A 12,998-nucleotide genomic window follows, 5' to 3' on the forward strand; every position below is an offset into this window, starting at 1 on the left:
TATGTGGAGGGGAAACTGGGAAAGGGGATAACATTTAGAATGTAAATAAATAAAATATCCAATAGAACAATTTATTGTAATCAAACCACTACTGTTTGATCAGGGCCACAGACCAGGCTTGCGAGCTGAACTATGAACCTGAAAGGACGTTGTCCATCATATTTATAGTATGAAATCATAAAGAGATGGAGTGCTGGGTGGGCTATAGCATTGTCCAATCATACTTTGACATAAGGGATTGAGCAAGGGAGTTTCCATCAGTCGGGAGTGGAGTTGATTCCTCATCCTGGGAGGATGAACTTAGTTTGACCTTGCCAGCAAGATGGAGAAGTTGTCTTTGAGATGTCTGGACTCAGACAACTGTTTCCTTACAGCAGAAGCTGATCAGCTCCCCTTGGCCCTGGCACCTTGAGTTTAGTTTTTTCTTGTAATTAAATGGAGTCTGAAAACAAGTAGTACTTCGAATGAGGCTCTTTTGCTTGTTTCCAACAAGTTGTCTTCTGTACCTTACCTGGTGGCCCAGGGGACAAAAACACTACCTGGTGCCACCAGTGTGCTATTTCCAGCATCTCCCAGCTTATAAACAGAGAATTTCCCACCTGCCTTAGCCCTTGCCTGCCAGCTATGAAACCTCACAGGATGTTTCTTAGAGAAATTCAGCCTCATTGACAGCCAAAGGGTTAAATCGGTCTCAAACAGGTTCTTCCAGCTTTCCATTGGCATTGAGAAAGAAACACATTAACCAACTCTTTAGCAACTCAGGCATGACTTTGCATTTTCTTCTATTCCCTTATCTAAATTTCTGGCCTCTGAACACTGTGGGAGTAGCTTTTACCCTTAACTGGGAAGGGCTTGTTCAAATTTAATAAGTAGCCTACAAAACAGCAGGAACTCTTACATAGGGTGGAGCTAGCTTGTTAGAGGGAACAGCTTTTTAACTGGGTAAGTACTGAATCAAATCCCTCTCTCTCTCTCTCTCTCTCTCTCTCTCTCTCTCTCTCTCTCTCTCACTGTCATCCATTTCTGTAGGGTCCATTGTTACAGAGATGTAAACATAAAGGATTTAGGTAATTGGGCCATGAGAATTTAATGGTAAGAGACAAGTTAACTGCATAAGTAGACAATAGGAGGTAATAGCCTAGACAAACTGCAATTATGTCCAGGGAAGAGAAGCACGGGACTCAGTGTGTTTCACCTCTGAGCGGAGGTTTCCCTGATGCAAGTGCTATAGCTCTGAGGGCAAAGGTTTCCCCTATAGAAATGTTGCAGCTCTGAAGAGAGAGGCATCCCAGCACTTGGGAGCCAAGTAATACCACAGAACCACACTGCACAACAAACTTCGCACTGGAGATTTATTGGGAGGGATATGAGAAGGTGGCTGCTGCCTCTGCTAGAGTGAGAACTGACAGGAGAAAGAATTTTGTGAGGGAAGCAGTTTTCCAAGGTGGAGATTTCCCGAGTGAAGATTAGTAAGATTTCAAGTCCTGAACTTGGAGCAAGTCCAGGGGGATTGGTGGCAATTTTGTGCTTAGGAGTTGATAGGTTTTCATGCTCAGGGAGTAGTGGGTTTGGGTAACCTCTGTCATCTGGAAGTGGGCTCATACCTTTTACCTTACAGTCCCTCGTTGTTGTTGTTGTTGTTGTTGTTATTGTTATTATTATTATTAAACAACCAGGTGTTAGGGAAGCGGGCAACATTTTCATTAGACTACTTTCTTCTGATTGGGGGTACCAATGTTCTTGGGGCAAACTTGATCTTCACCATTAGATTTTTTTTTAAAGACATTTATTTATTTAACATATGTGAGCCCGATCTTTATCATTAGGGTACACTTGGTAGTCACTGGCCTCTATCTCAGTAGCTAGGGGACTGGCCATTGTATAATAGCAACAGAATAAAAGTCTGATTAGAAATCTTTCATATCTCTTGTTAAAGAAATCTAGACAAGAAGTTTATAAGGCATTGTGTAACTAGTAAGATTAAGAAAAAGAGGAGAGGGCTGGAGAGATGGCTCAACAGGTAAGAGCACTGACTGTTCTTCCAGAGCTCCTGAGTTCAATTCCCAGCAACCACATAGTGGCTCACAACCATCTGTAATGGGCAACTGATGCCCTCTTCTGGTGTGTCTGAAGACAGCAACAGTGTACTCATATACATGAAATAAAAAGATAAATCTTTATAAGAAAAGAAAGAAAGAGAGAAAAGGAGGAGAAAGGGGTTAAGAAAGGCAGTATCTAATTCCTTATTAAACTGTCAGTGAGTCACTGGCCAAAGCCATTGAGCTCTTACGTTTTTGGAGATCTGTCTGGATTTGCCACATCTTATTCTTTATTATAACCAATTGGTTAACATAAAAGCAACATCTCTCCTTGAGCAAGAGACAAAGACCACCTCTCTGCTGTTAGTAAATTGAATATTCTCTGATTTTGTAGTACCACGGTGGCCAGTGGGTCAATTTGGCCCTGGAGGATGAAGGTGGTCTGAGCCCCCCATTGGAGGTCCTGGATGGACTGAGAGGAAAACTGATAATAGGTAGTAAGGAAAATAGTCAGCCATGGTTTCCAGTAACAATGCCAGCAGTTATTTCCAGGGTCACAAGAAGGAAAAAGACCTGAATCACTCTCTTCTTGTACCATGCCAGTACAAGCTCAGAGATGGGAACTGGCCAGAGATCCTCTCAGGGACCACTCCTAATGGTGGGAAAAGGAAAACCAGGGTACAAGTCTCAGACTACCTATGGGAGGGGGCAGTGGTAAATATGAATGCTTCAGAGAACCAGGGCTTTCTAGCTTCCAGACATAGGGGCTGGGTGGTGCTGCTCAGGGTGAGGGCATCATCATAGTCTGAGGAATCCAGTGTATCCCTGAGGAGTGGAAGCAGTCTATGATACCAGAGAGAGAAAGAGAGATGTGGGAAAGATGAGTGGGGGTCATGATAGTTGGCTTAATGCAATAGTGGAATAGCAAGATACAGAGTCTGATAAGCCAGTGGGTGAGGCCACGAATGGTAAGCTTGACCCAGACGGGACACACAACCAACATTCTCAAAAGTGGCCAGCTGGGGTGTTATTTAGTTGCTCATCTACAATTAGGACAGCCCAGGTTTGTCCCGTGGTATTTGTAGGAGCAATGGGAGTATCCTCTTTAAGTTTCTGACCCAAGAGGGGAGGAGGGCCTCTTGGAAAATGAAACATCTATATGTAAAAGCTACCCCTGGCAGGTGTAGATAGGAAGACATAGAGAAGGAGAGAGCAAGTTTAGACATAAAATGTTTTTAGATCCATTGTTTGTGCAGTGACAGAAGTTGCCACCGTTGAAAATTGACCATGGCAGTTTGGGCCACTGAACTGTCCCGAGGTCAAGCTCTTTGTAGTGGCAGAGGGAGGCTTTAATAAAATTTGAGTCTGAGGAGGAAGAGAAGAAGGGTCACAAAATGAACTCTGAGAGAGGGAGTGTCTATACCTTCCAAATGGGAGCTGAGAGACAGGAAGGGCCTAGAGAAGCTGTGGGGCTTAGCAGGCCGCTCCTGAGGGGAGGATACAAGGAAACAGGAAGGTTCAAATAGCTGGAGGGAAACAAAGTGTCTTATTAACTTGCCCAAGTAGTAGGGCTCCAGAGGGTGAAGCAGGCTCCAGGGGCCAGAGAGAGGAGACTTACTGAGTAGGTGGAGAGAGATGGATAGTTAGGGAAGGCGGAGAGGTGAAGTGGCTGAAAAGACAAACTCTAGAATTTAGAAACAGATAGGACGGCAGAATCCAGCGGAAACAGTGATCCATGCACACCTTAAGAGAGTCTGTCCGCATCTTGAGTCAGTTTGAAATGATGAGACATGGCATCGCTGAAAGGTAAGTGTTGTCATCCTCTACCTGGAAAGAGAGAACTGGAGAAGGGAGTACTGCTTTAAGAGCCAGATGGTATAGCTGAGAAAAGACCTGAAGGTTAGACTCTTTGATTAGCATATAAGCAGTCTGGCTATGGCCAGAGCATGCCCATCATTGGGTAGTATGATCAGCTTTTGGATAAGTATGCTATGGGAGCTAAGGAAGGCCCCAGTTGGTGGCCCAGGACCACAAAGGCTTATCCTTCGTTCTCTACAACATGGAATGAGAAGGGGTGAGCCAAATCTGGAAGATATAGAGCTGGGGCCTAGAAAGCATCCTTTTGAAGCTTACAAAAGAGTTTAATGATGGGTGCAAGGAGGGGTTTTTCGAGAGGCCAAGGGCTGCCTTGTATAGAGGGAGAGTGAGAAGAGAGAAGGAAGGAGTCCAAGAGCCTAGGAAACTAGTCATCCCTGGGAAGGATAGAACTTTATCCTTGATGGTGGAGACTGTGAGAGAATGGATTAAGTGTTTTCTATCTACGGTAGTGACCTTGTGAGCTGGGTAATAATTAATCCCAGATAAGAATCCTGAGGGGTGGACATCTGGACCTTAAAGGGCGAGACCTTTTATCCCTAGCCAAATACAAAGTTTCGTAAGGTGTTGTCCTGGCTAATTTGCAGGGATAAACTACAAAGGAGGTCATCCAGGTATTTTTATAAGCTTAGGTTTAGGAAAAGACAAAGAGAATAAGCCAGAGGCTAGATGTGGGCTGTCCCAGAACCCTGGGACAGGGCAGTCCCTATGAGCAGGGTTGAGAGGTGAGAATCGGGTTGGTCTAAGTAAAGGCAATAATACTTTGTGTCTGAGAATCTAGAGGCCTGGTAAAGAAGGTATCCTTGAGATCTAAGATAGAAAAGTGAAGCCAGGCATGGTGGCGCACACCTTTAATCCCAGCACTTGGGAGGCAGAGGCAGGTGGATTTTTGAGTTTGAGGCCAGCCTGGTCTACAGAGTGAGTTCCAGAACAGCCAGGCCTATACAGAGAAACCCTGTCTCAGGAAAAAAAAAGAAAGAAAAGAAAAATGAGAAATTCCTATAGGCATGGTGGGAGGGATAGCTTAAGACAACAGTACACTGTTGCTCATACCTAAAGACACCTGATCCCCTATGAAAATGAACCCAGTAAGATGAGAGCAAACAAGGCTTAAAGATAGGGAAAAAAATGAGCTCTGACAATAGAGGATAGTGCAAGGAGCTGAGTGACTCACTAGCCAGCAATGAGTGTGTGTGTGTGTGTGTGTGTGTGTGTGTGTGTGCAGAAAGACTATACAGAAACAAATGCCTTGGAGTGGAGAAAAGAGAAAGCTTGAATATAGGCAATGGGGAATCTCTTTCCATTTCCCTTATCACCCACAGTATTTGTAGAGGCCCTGAATAATATTGAGATCTAGGATGTCATTAGGCAACATTTTGGATTGATTATCTAAGGGGTAGATTATCTAAGTCCAGATTCAATTGCAAAAGCAAATAAATTTGGAGCCCTTCAGATCGGGTGCCACGTGGAGAGGCTGGAGGTTTTCTAAAAGGCATCCCAAGGGGAAGGGAAAGGGTCCCATGGATGAGAGCGGGGAAGAAAAGTGTCACTGCAGCCTGTGTTTGTGGGTATCCTCAGGACTCAGGGAGGAGTGGGGGAAGACATGATTCTTTGAGTGGATCATCACCACTTAGGGGTTTAGCCTGGCTAAGCCTAAGCAGAGACTCGTGCCTGATACTAGGGTTTTTGTGGAGGCCACGCGTGAGGATAAAATACCAAGTCTGAGGAAGGGTATGGAATGGGTCTAGAGGATCTGTAGGATTATTGCCAGCTCTGCAAGGGAGACAGAAGAGGCCAGGATGGGGCAAAATAGCCTGATTGGACCTAAGGAAGTTAACTGCAGGATTGCAGTTCCAGCGGTAAGGGGCAAGGTCAGGGTCAGGTAAAGGGAGGCAGCGTAGCCTTAACTACCATGCTGGGGTTATCTCTGGGGGTACCAGAGGTATGTCAGATGCTCAACAATTACTTGCTCAGACTCAGGAAAGCTTTTATACCCAACCGAAAAGGATGGGGTGCCAAGCGATCAGTGAGTCTGGAAGGTGAGTCTGTCGTTGCAGGTGGACTGAAGATGAGGGATAGAGTCCCAGCAAGGCTTAGACCCCAAGCAGGAGTACAGGCCAATCTGATGTATAGCACCAATGTAAGTGTGACAACTTTGAGGGAAAAGATGTTCCCAATGGAGTAGTTACAGCTCTGAGGGGGAAGATCCCCTATGGTAGTGACACTGTTCTGAGAGGAAAGGTTTCCCCTATGGGAATGATGCAGTTTTGAAGGGAATGGCTTGCTAACAGTACGGAGCTAAGGAATAACACAGTTACACTACACATAAAACCTCACACAAGAGAGTCATTGGGAGAGATTCACAAGGGTGGCCGCCCTTGCTCCAGGGTAGGAGCAACAGGGAACTGAGAAAGAGACGGATTTTATTTAGGGTTTCTTAGGGTTGGGATATTCCAGGGTGGAGATTTCCAAGGTGGGGATTGGTATGATTTTAAGTCCTGAGGATAGTGCAAGCCCAGGGATTGGTGGAATTTTGTGCTCAGAGACTGGCTAGTTTCTGTGCTCAGCAATTGGTACGTTTTATTGCCTAAAAGTGGCTTGGACCGTTTACTCAACACTTATGCTAGAGTTGCTTTTTGTATAGAAGATATTAATGTGCAACTGTGAATTGTGATAATGAGGCAAGACAAAGAGAATTAGATGCAAGGAAGAGAAATGAGCTCCTTACCTCTGCTGGCTGAGATTTAAGATTATGAATTATGTTTATTGTCAAAGCAAAGTGTCTTGATCATTGACCTTTTTTTGACTTGTATTCTATCTTATCAGTCTAAAAACTAGTACAATATGCCTTATAAACCACATACTGGTGGAAGATGCCTGATAAACCACACACAATCTAGTTTATTGGAGGGGAGGAATCTTTGAATAAAAGTAAGCATGCCTAAACATGTTGTCTAAACTATAAATTCTTTAGATAATTATAATTCAAATCTAATACCACTATTTGAATAGCTAACAGATCTATCTATCTATCTATCTATCTATCTATCTATCTATCTATCTATCTATCTACCTAACTGCCCATAGTTGGGTATATACAATTATTCCTTCCTTTTTCAGAAAAGTAGAGCCTACAGTAGCTACATAAAGTAACTGAGTTCATTAAGATATTTTCAATCGAGTATACCATTATACTTTGTCCATATTTATTTTTGCTACTGTCTTGCCCTCTCTGTTCAGCCACTGCCCTTCCTTGCTCCCAAATAGTCATCCTCCTCTCTCTATTTTCCTTTATCTCTCCCAATCCCTACTGCCACTGCTCTCTCTAGTTAAATCTATACCAAAACCATCTTTAGGCAGTGACTCTTCAGTTTATTTCATGTATATTCTTTCATTATATGTGCAAGGTATTCTGGCTATGTTCAGTCTACACTCCCTTCCTCTTTTCTTCCAACTCTACCTGCTTCACCTCTCAAGCACATCACCTTCCCAAACTCCTGTCACCTTCTTGTTTTACTACCAACTGAGTCCAATTAGTTTTGCCCAAATATGAATGGATACATCCACTAGGTCAGGAGAAACCTACCAAAGTCACTCCCACTCCCCACCCTGTAAGGGAAGGTACTGAGCCTGCCCCATCTGCCACGAGCTGCCAATAGCTCTTCAATTAGGGATGGACCACTGGAATCCTTTACCCCCAATACTAGAATTTTAACCAGCTTGATTTTGTATAGGTAACCATGGCAGCTATGACTTCAAATGTGCAATGGCCATGTCATGTCAAGAGGACTGCAGTTCTCAGCCCCTCTTCCCCATTCCAGCTTGTAGGTTCTTTCAACCTGTTCCCTTAACTGTGAGTGGAAGGCAGGACCTTTTCTAATTGAACTACAACTTTGCTTTATGCTGACCTCCTGAAAATCTTTTCCAGGGCATAAGTCCAATAACTGCAGATTTCATTGAATTGAGTCTTTGAATAAAACTCTTCAAGCTGCTGAGGCTGGCACCATTAAGCCACATTTTCTACTGCCTGCAACAGTATATCATAAAACTATATAGTCTAGGAAAGTCTAAACTGAGATTTATTACTATAGAAACAATTAATTGTAAATATCAGGAGTAGCAGGTTTTCGTGTAGTCTTTGTCACTAATTAAGTAGAACATCAGTGACATCCTCTCTGTATGATGCAAGATCTCCTCACAGAGCAGAAGAAAGGTAGGCTCAGAGTTCCCCAGCCTCAGTCCACTATCAGTGGTGTGACCTTTCCTGTGGAGACATGAACAACTATCTGTTTCCCCCAAATAGGGCATCATTGACAAATGAAAGAAATGATTTTATCCACATCTATCTTGGTGAACCATGGGCTTGACTAGGGTTACTTATAGCAGCTGAGTCAAAGGCATTGGTGATGACTCAAAATCTGCCTCCTACACATTCCTACCTCAATTGTAGAAAACTACACTGAAGAAAATCCCTTCCCAGAAATTGTTCACTGTTTTTATAATGATGGTGAGGGGGCTTTAGGTTTCCTTAGCTTTCATAGACTTGTAGAATTAGGTTTTTTTTTCCTCCATGAGACTGTGTTTTAATTCAGAGGAAATAGCTACTCAACGCTGCCCATTTTGGTTTACCCTTTCTATGAAGAGCTACGCTCTCCATTTTAGGATGTTGAGAGGGATTCCTGACCTTTAACGTCCAAGTGTATAAAATAACCTCACACTGAGGCAGCCCAATAGGTCTTCCCAAACTCAGCAGTGGGGAAGCAGCAGAAGCTTTGGCTGAGGACCACTGAAGGGACTGAGTTCTCAGAACTATAGATAAGAGGGACAAACACTGGAGTGTTTGGTAGGAAGCTAGAATGCACAGGTCATTAGATTGTGGAAGTCAACAATGACATTGAACAAATGTTAGCACTAGGGGAAAGGGACCTATTATAAAAGAAAGACTGTGAAGTTTTCTGAAAGTCAAGATGTCAAAGTAACCAGGTCTAACAATTCCTAGGAAATATGTCTGTGGAGAAGGATATTGAATAGACATTTTAGAGGAGCAAGCTGGCAAGATGCTACGCAAGTTTGGATAAGATGTGGTCCTGATGTGAAGGGAGGAAGGGAAACATGCCAGACTTCCTAAATCTTCTGTATCTGGCGAATAGCTCCCCAGTCCCAACACGAAACAGATAGGGTCCCCACGTGCCTTCTCTTGTGGTTCTTACTTGCTTGATCATCTGAATCAGGATTCATGGATTGAGGTTTCTAAAACATATGTGAGGTTACTGTTGAACTCATTCTGCTCTGCCAGGTCTCCACAAGGCATATGGATATCTTAGAACTCTTACAGAGAAAGGATGAAATCCGACAATCATTCCCCGGTACATTGTAGTTGCTTCGGATATGATGACTGATGTGTTCAGACACACACCAGTTTCCCAGGAGCTGAGGCGATGGTAAACATGCTTGTGCAATGTCTCTGTTAAGAATGTTATGTGTATTAATTTATTGTATTGCTCATTAGCTCCCGGAGGGAGAGTGTAATTGTCTCTATAATCAGAAGAGAAAGTAAGACTCAGATTTAGAAATCTGTTGAGTTCACATGCCTCTAAAGCTGGAGGGACTCAATCTGCAAGACTTCCTCCTATCTCTAAAGATGTGACACCCTTAACCAGTTGCTAGGATTCACCAAAGATGTAAATCTTTTAATTTACTACTGGAAGCAGTGTAGATTTGTTCATTTCAAAAGAAGCCCATTTTTTTTTCAAACTTTTTTCATGTTTTTGTTTGCTTGTATTTTGATTTGTTGTTATTTTAAGACATCTGATTAATATATATCTCAAACTCTTATCCTCCTGCCTCAGCCTCCAAATACTTAGATTACATTCATGTACCACACACCCAGAAGCCAATTTTTTTAAAGGGACAGATAGAGCTCATCACACTGAGTGCCTTAAGTTTCAATGTAAAGCACTGAAAACTTTTATGAGTCTTTTCTTTCCCTGAAATTTCCAAAATTCTGCTAACAGGAAGGCATTCATGAATTAGATGATTCCTCCAGTTCCTCTTCCTACACTGATTTGGCTGAAGGACTCTGGGAAAATGGGCAGTAGGTGCTCAGGAGAGCATGGAGCTCAGGGAGAGCTCCAGGGTAGAGTGGAGAAGTCCTGACCTGTAACCAGGAGAAAGTGAAGAGTCCAATACTCTGAGAGCTGGAGTGTGTTGTTTCTCCCTGAACTTCATGAAACCCTCTGTGGTGGAGCACCAGGAGCTGTCCCCATGATGGTTACTGACAGCACAGCGAGTCTCAGAGCTGGCTGAGGCTGAGGAACATGTGAGACGGCGTGTCACATCATTCAATCTCTCTGGTACTCATCCTCTGTTGACTCTGTGAGGCTGTGTGACATCCTTTGTCCTGGTGGAGAACTGACCATTGGAAGGCTCTTGTTTGGAAACTGGCGAATGTTCAAGTGAAGGGCGTTATGATGAAATCCCATGTAACCTGATCCTCTATCGATGCTAATAGGACTAGTGAGCAGATCTGAACCACTTGGCTCAGTGTTCCCAACAATCAAATGCCTGCAGCCATGACAACTTTACTCTCTCTTTCTTTTTCTGAATCATTCCAGCTAAGAAGAACATGACATTCTCACATTCTACAGCTGTAAAAATAATGGAGTGATTATATTTACAACAAAATTTTCATCATAAAGTTTGGGGCATGGGAGCTCTGCATTTAAGGGAAGCTATTTAAAGTAGTTTGCTATCTTAAATCCAAGTGCACATACTTTGGTAAAGACAAGGATAGTGTTTCCAACTGCACAACATCAAACACTCTTCAAGAGGATATATTCTATTCTCTAAGAGCTCTCTGGGGCTTTAGGGGGAAAGTGTGTTTCCCCAAAGTCCAGCACTGGATCCTCTGGACCCAGTGATTCCTCAGTGTTTAGTTTATACCCATGACCTCAGTGGTCCCATCTATCCCAGAAGCCATTGCCTTTTATGGTCTATTTCTTTGCTGTGTCCTACCTCCAAGCATCCTGAGATGGAGAGCTGCCAAATTACCTTACTGGACTCAGTCAAGACCTCTTATTATTCACAGTGACCAAATGAGCATACAGACCTGCACATAACCACACATACAGCATACACACACTGAAACTAAAAGCACATCCATCTACTTAACCTCTTCTGCACTCTGGTACATCCTATCCTTTTTCTAGTTCATCAAAAAATCAGATTTCATAACCTACCCATAGATTTCCACTTCTATTTAAAAAACAAAACAAATCAAAACAACAACTAATATCGTATGTCTTGGTTAGGGTTTTACTGCTGTGAACAGAGACCATGACCAAAACCACTCTTATGAGGACATTATTTAATTAGGGCTTACAGATTCAGAGGTTCAGTCTGTTATTATCAAGGCAGGGAGCATGGCAGTGTCCAGGTAGGCATGGTGTAGGAGGAGCTGAGAGTTCTACATCTTGTTCCAAAGGCAAACAGAAGAATACTGGCTTCCCGGCAGCTAGCACAAGTGTCTTACAACCTATGTCCACACTGACACGCTTCCTTCAGCAAGGCCACACCTACTCCAACAAGGCCACGCCTCCTAATAGTGCCACTCCCTGGGCTAACCATATTGAAACCATCATACAGTAGTTAGTAAAGCTTAGACTTGGTTTTGAATAGAAGAGTGAATGGTAGAACAATAGTTTATTTTGTGTAGGCTTCTCTAGAAACTAATCTCTATAGCTGTACACTGAATATAATTTTTAAGGGTCCCATTAGGTGACTTATTTATTAGGAGAAAATGACAATAAACTGATGAGGGTGCCCAATGTGGCAGATGTGGAAAACCCTTAGCTTGGTGTCAGGTCCAAAGGAAATTATATGTCTCCAAATCACAAAGGAGAGGCATTCCTTCCCATGTGATGAGATCCCAGTCATGCAAGAGAACCTGCTTGTCCCAACTGTGACTTTCCTAGAAACAGATTACACTCCAGGAGGGGGCCCGAGCAAGGAATCAGCAGCAGCAGGCTTCTAGTAGTAGGTTCCAGGGACCAAGAGCGTAAGAGCAGGCAACTCCAACGAGACATTTACCAGGAGAGAGCAGGTGGAGGAAAGAAGCAACTAAGAGGTCAGTTCTAAAATCTGGAGTTGACTACAATGGGTGGCAAAAGCCAGGAGAAACAAATAATTCACTCCTTAGGAGAGTTCTACCCAGTAATCTGGTTCAGTTAGAAGTGGCCCAACCCGTTGGAATTGGGTCCATTTATGCCTCCTTTGGTCTTATTAATAATCAGATAAACTGCTGATATGACTACTCCATGATGTGGTTGAGGGACTTGTTTTTATTTTAGATACGAGAGAGGACATCAGACAAAGTCCATAGCAAAGAGAGAATGCTGTAGCCTGAACATGGCCACCAGAGTGGACTTGCCTATAAAAGAAGCAGGAACAGAGAAGAGAGCAGCGGGGGAGTGAGGGGCGAGCTCTCTTTGGAGAGCATAAAGGGCTGGAGGAGGCAGACAGGAAGATGAAGAGAGTGTGGGCAAAAGAGGGAACATAGTCAACATAGCAAGGTTCTAAGAGAGTAAGTGGCTGGGGATTGGGAAGTTTAGGGTAGGAAGTGAGGACTAGGCTGCTAATGTGCACGTTGAAATGTGTAGCAGGTACTTGTGACACTCAGGGAGGCCAGCATGGTTTTTGGAATACTGTTAGGAACCACAGAAAGCTTTCTGCCAGTAATAAGGGAAATGACTCCTTTTGGTGGTGGTGGTGGGAACCTGCTTCAGGCTTCCCAAGTTCCTGGGGAGTGCTGGCTTTTGTTTATCCACAGGAATTTAGGGAAATGAGGTTTTGGTCCTATGTTCCGTAAAATGAACTCAGCAATACTTCTTTTCCTTGATTTCACATTGAAATGCAGAAGCAAAGAGTCTACAAGAGTCTAATCTCTGCTTTTGATCAAATGCATCTTAACAGCCAAAGGGCTGAACAGTGCCTGCTGCTGGGGCCATGGCTGGGTTAACCACATACTCTGGGTTTGATGTGCTCGCTTCTGAGGCTACAGATCCTTCTTGTCTTTGTTCTTCTCTG

At 43.5% G+C, this 12,998-nt stretch overlaps 1 protein-coding gene across 1 annotated transcript in view; it reads left to right on the top strand.

Moving 5' to 3' along the window:
* The first annotated feature begins 921 nt into the window (after positions 1-921).
* The window catches only part of LOC116088231 (glutathione S-transferase alpha-5), a 32,995-nt gene continuing 20,918 nt past the window's right edge, over positions 922-12,998 (top strand). The window contains exon 1 of the mRNA XM_031366985.1: positions 922-942. The gene's annotated coding sequence lies outside the window, so the exon portion shown is untranslated. The remainder of the gene's footprint in view (positions 943-12,998) is intronic.

Source organism: Mastomys coucha, unplaced genomic scaffold (assembly GCF_008632895.1).
Source record: "Mastomys coucha isolate ucsf_1 unplaced genomic scaffold, UCSF_Mcou_1 pScaffold14, whole genome shotgun sequence".
NCBI lineage: Eukaryota > Metazoa > Chordata > Mammalia > Rodentia > Muridae > Mastomys > Mastomys coucha.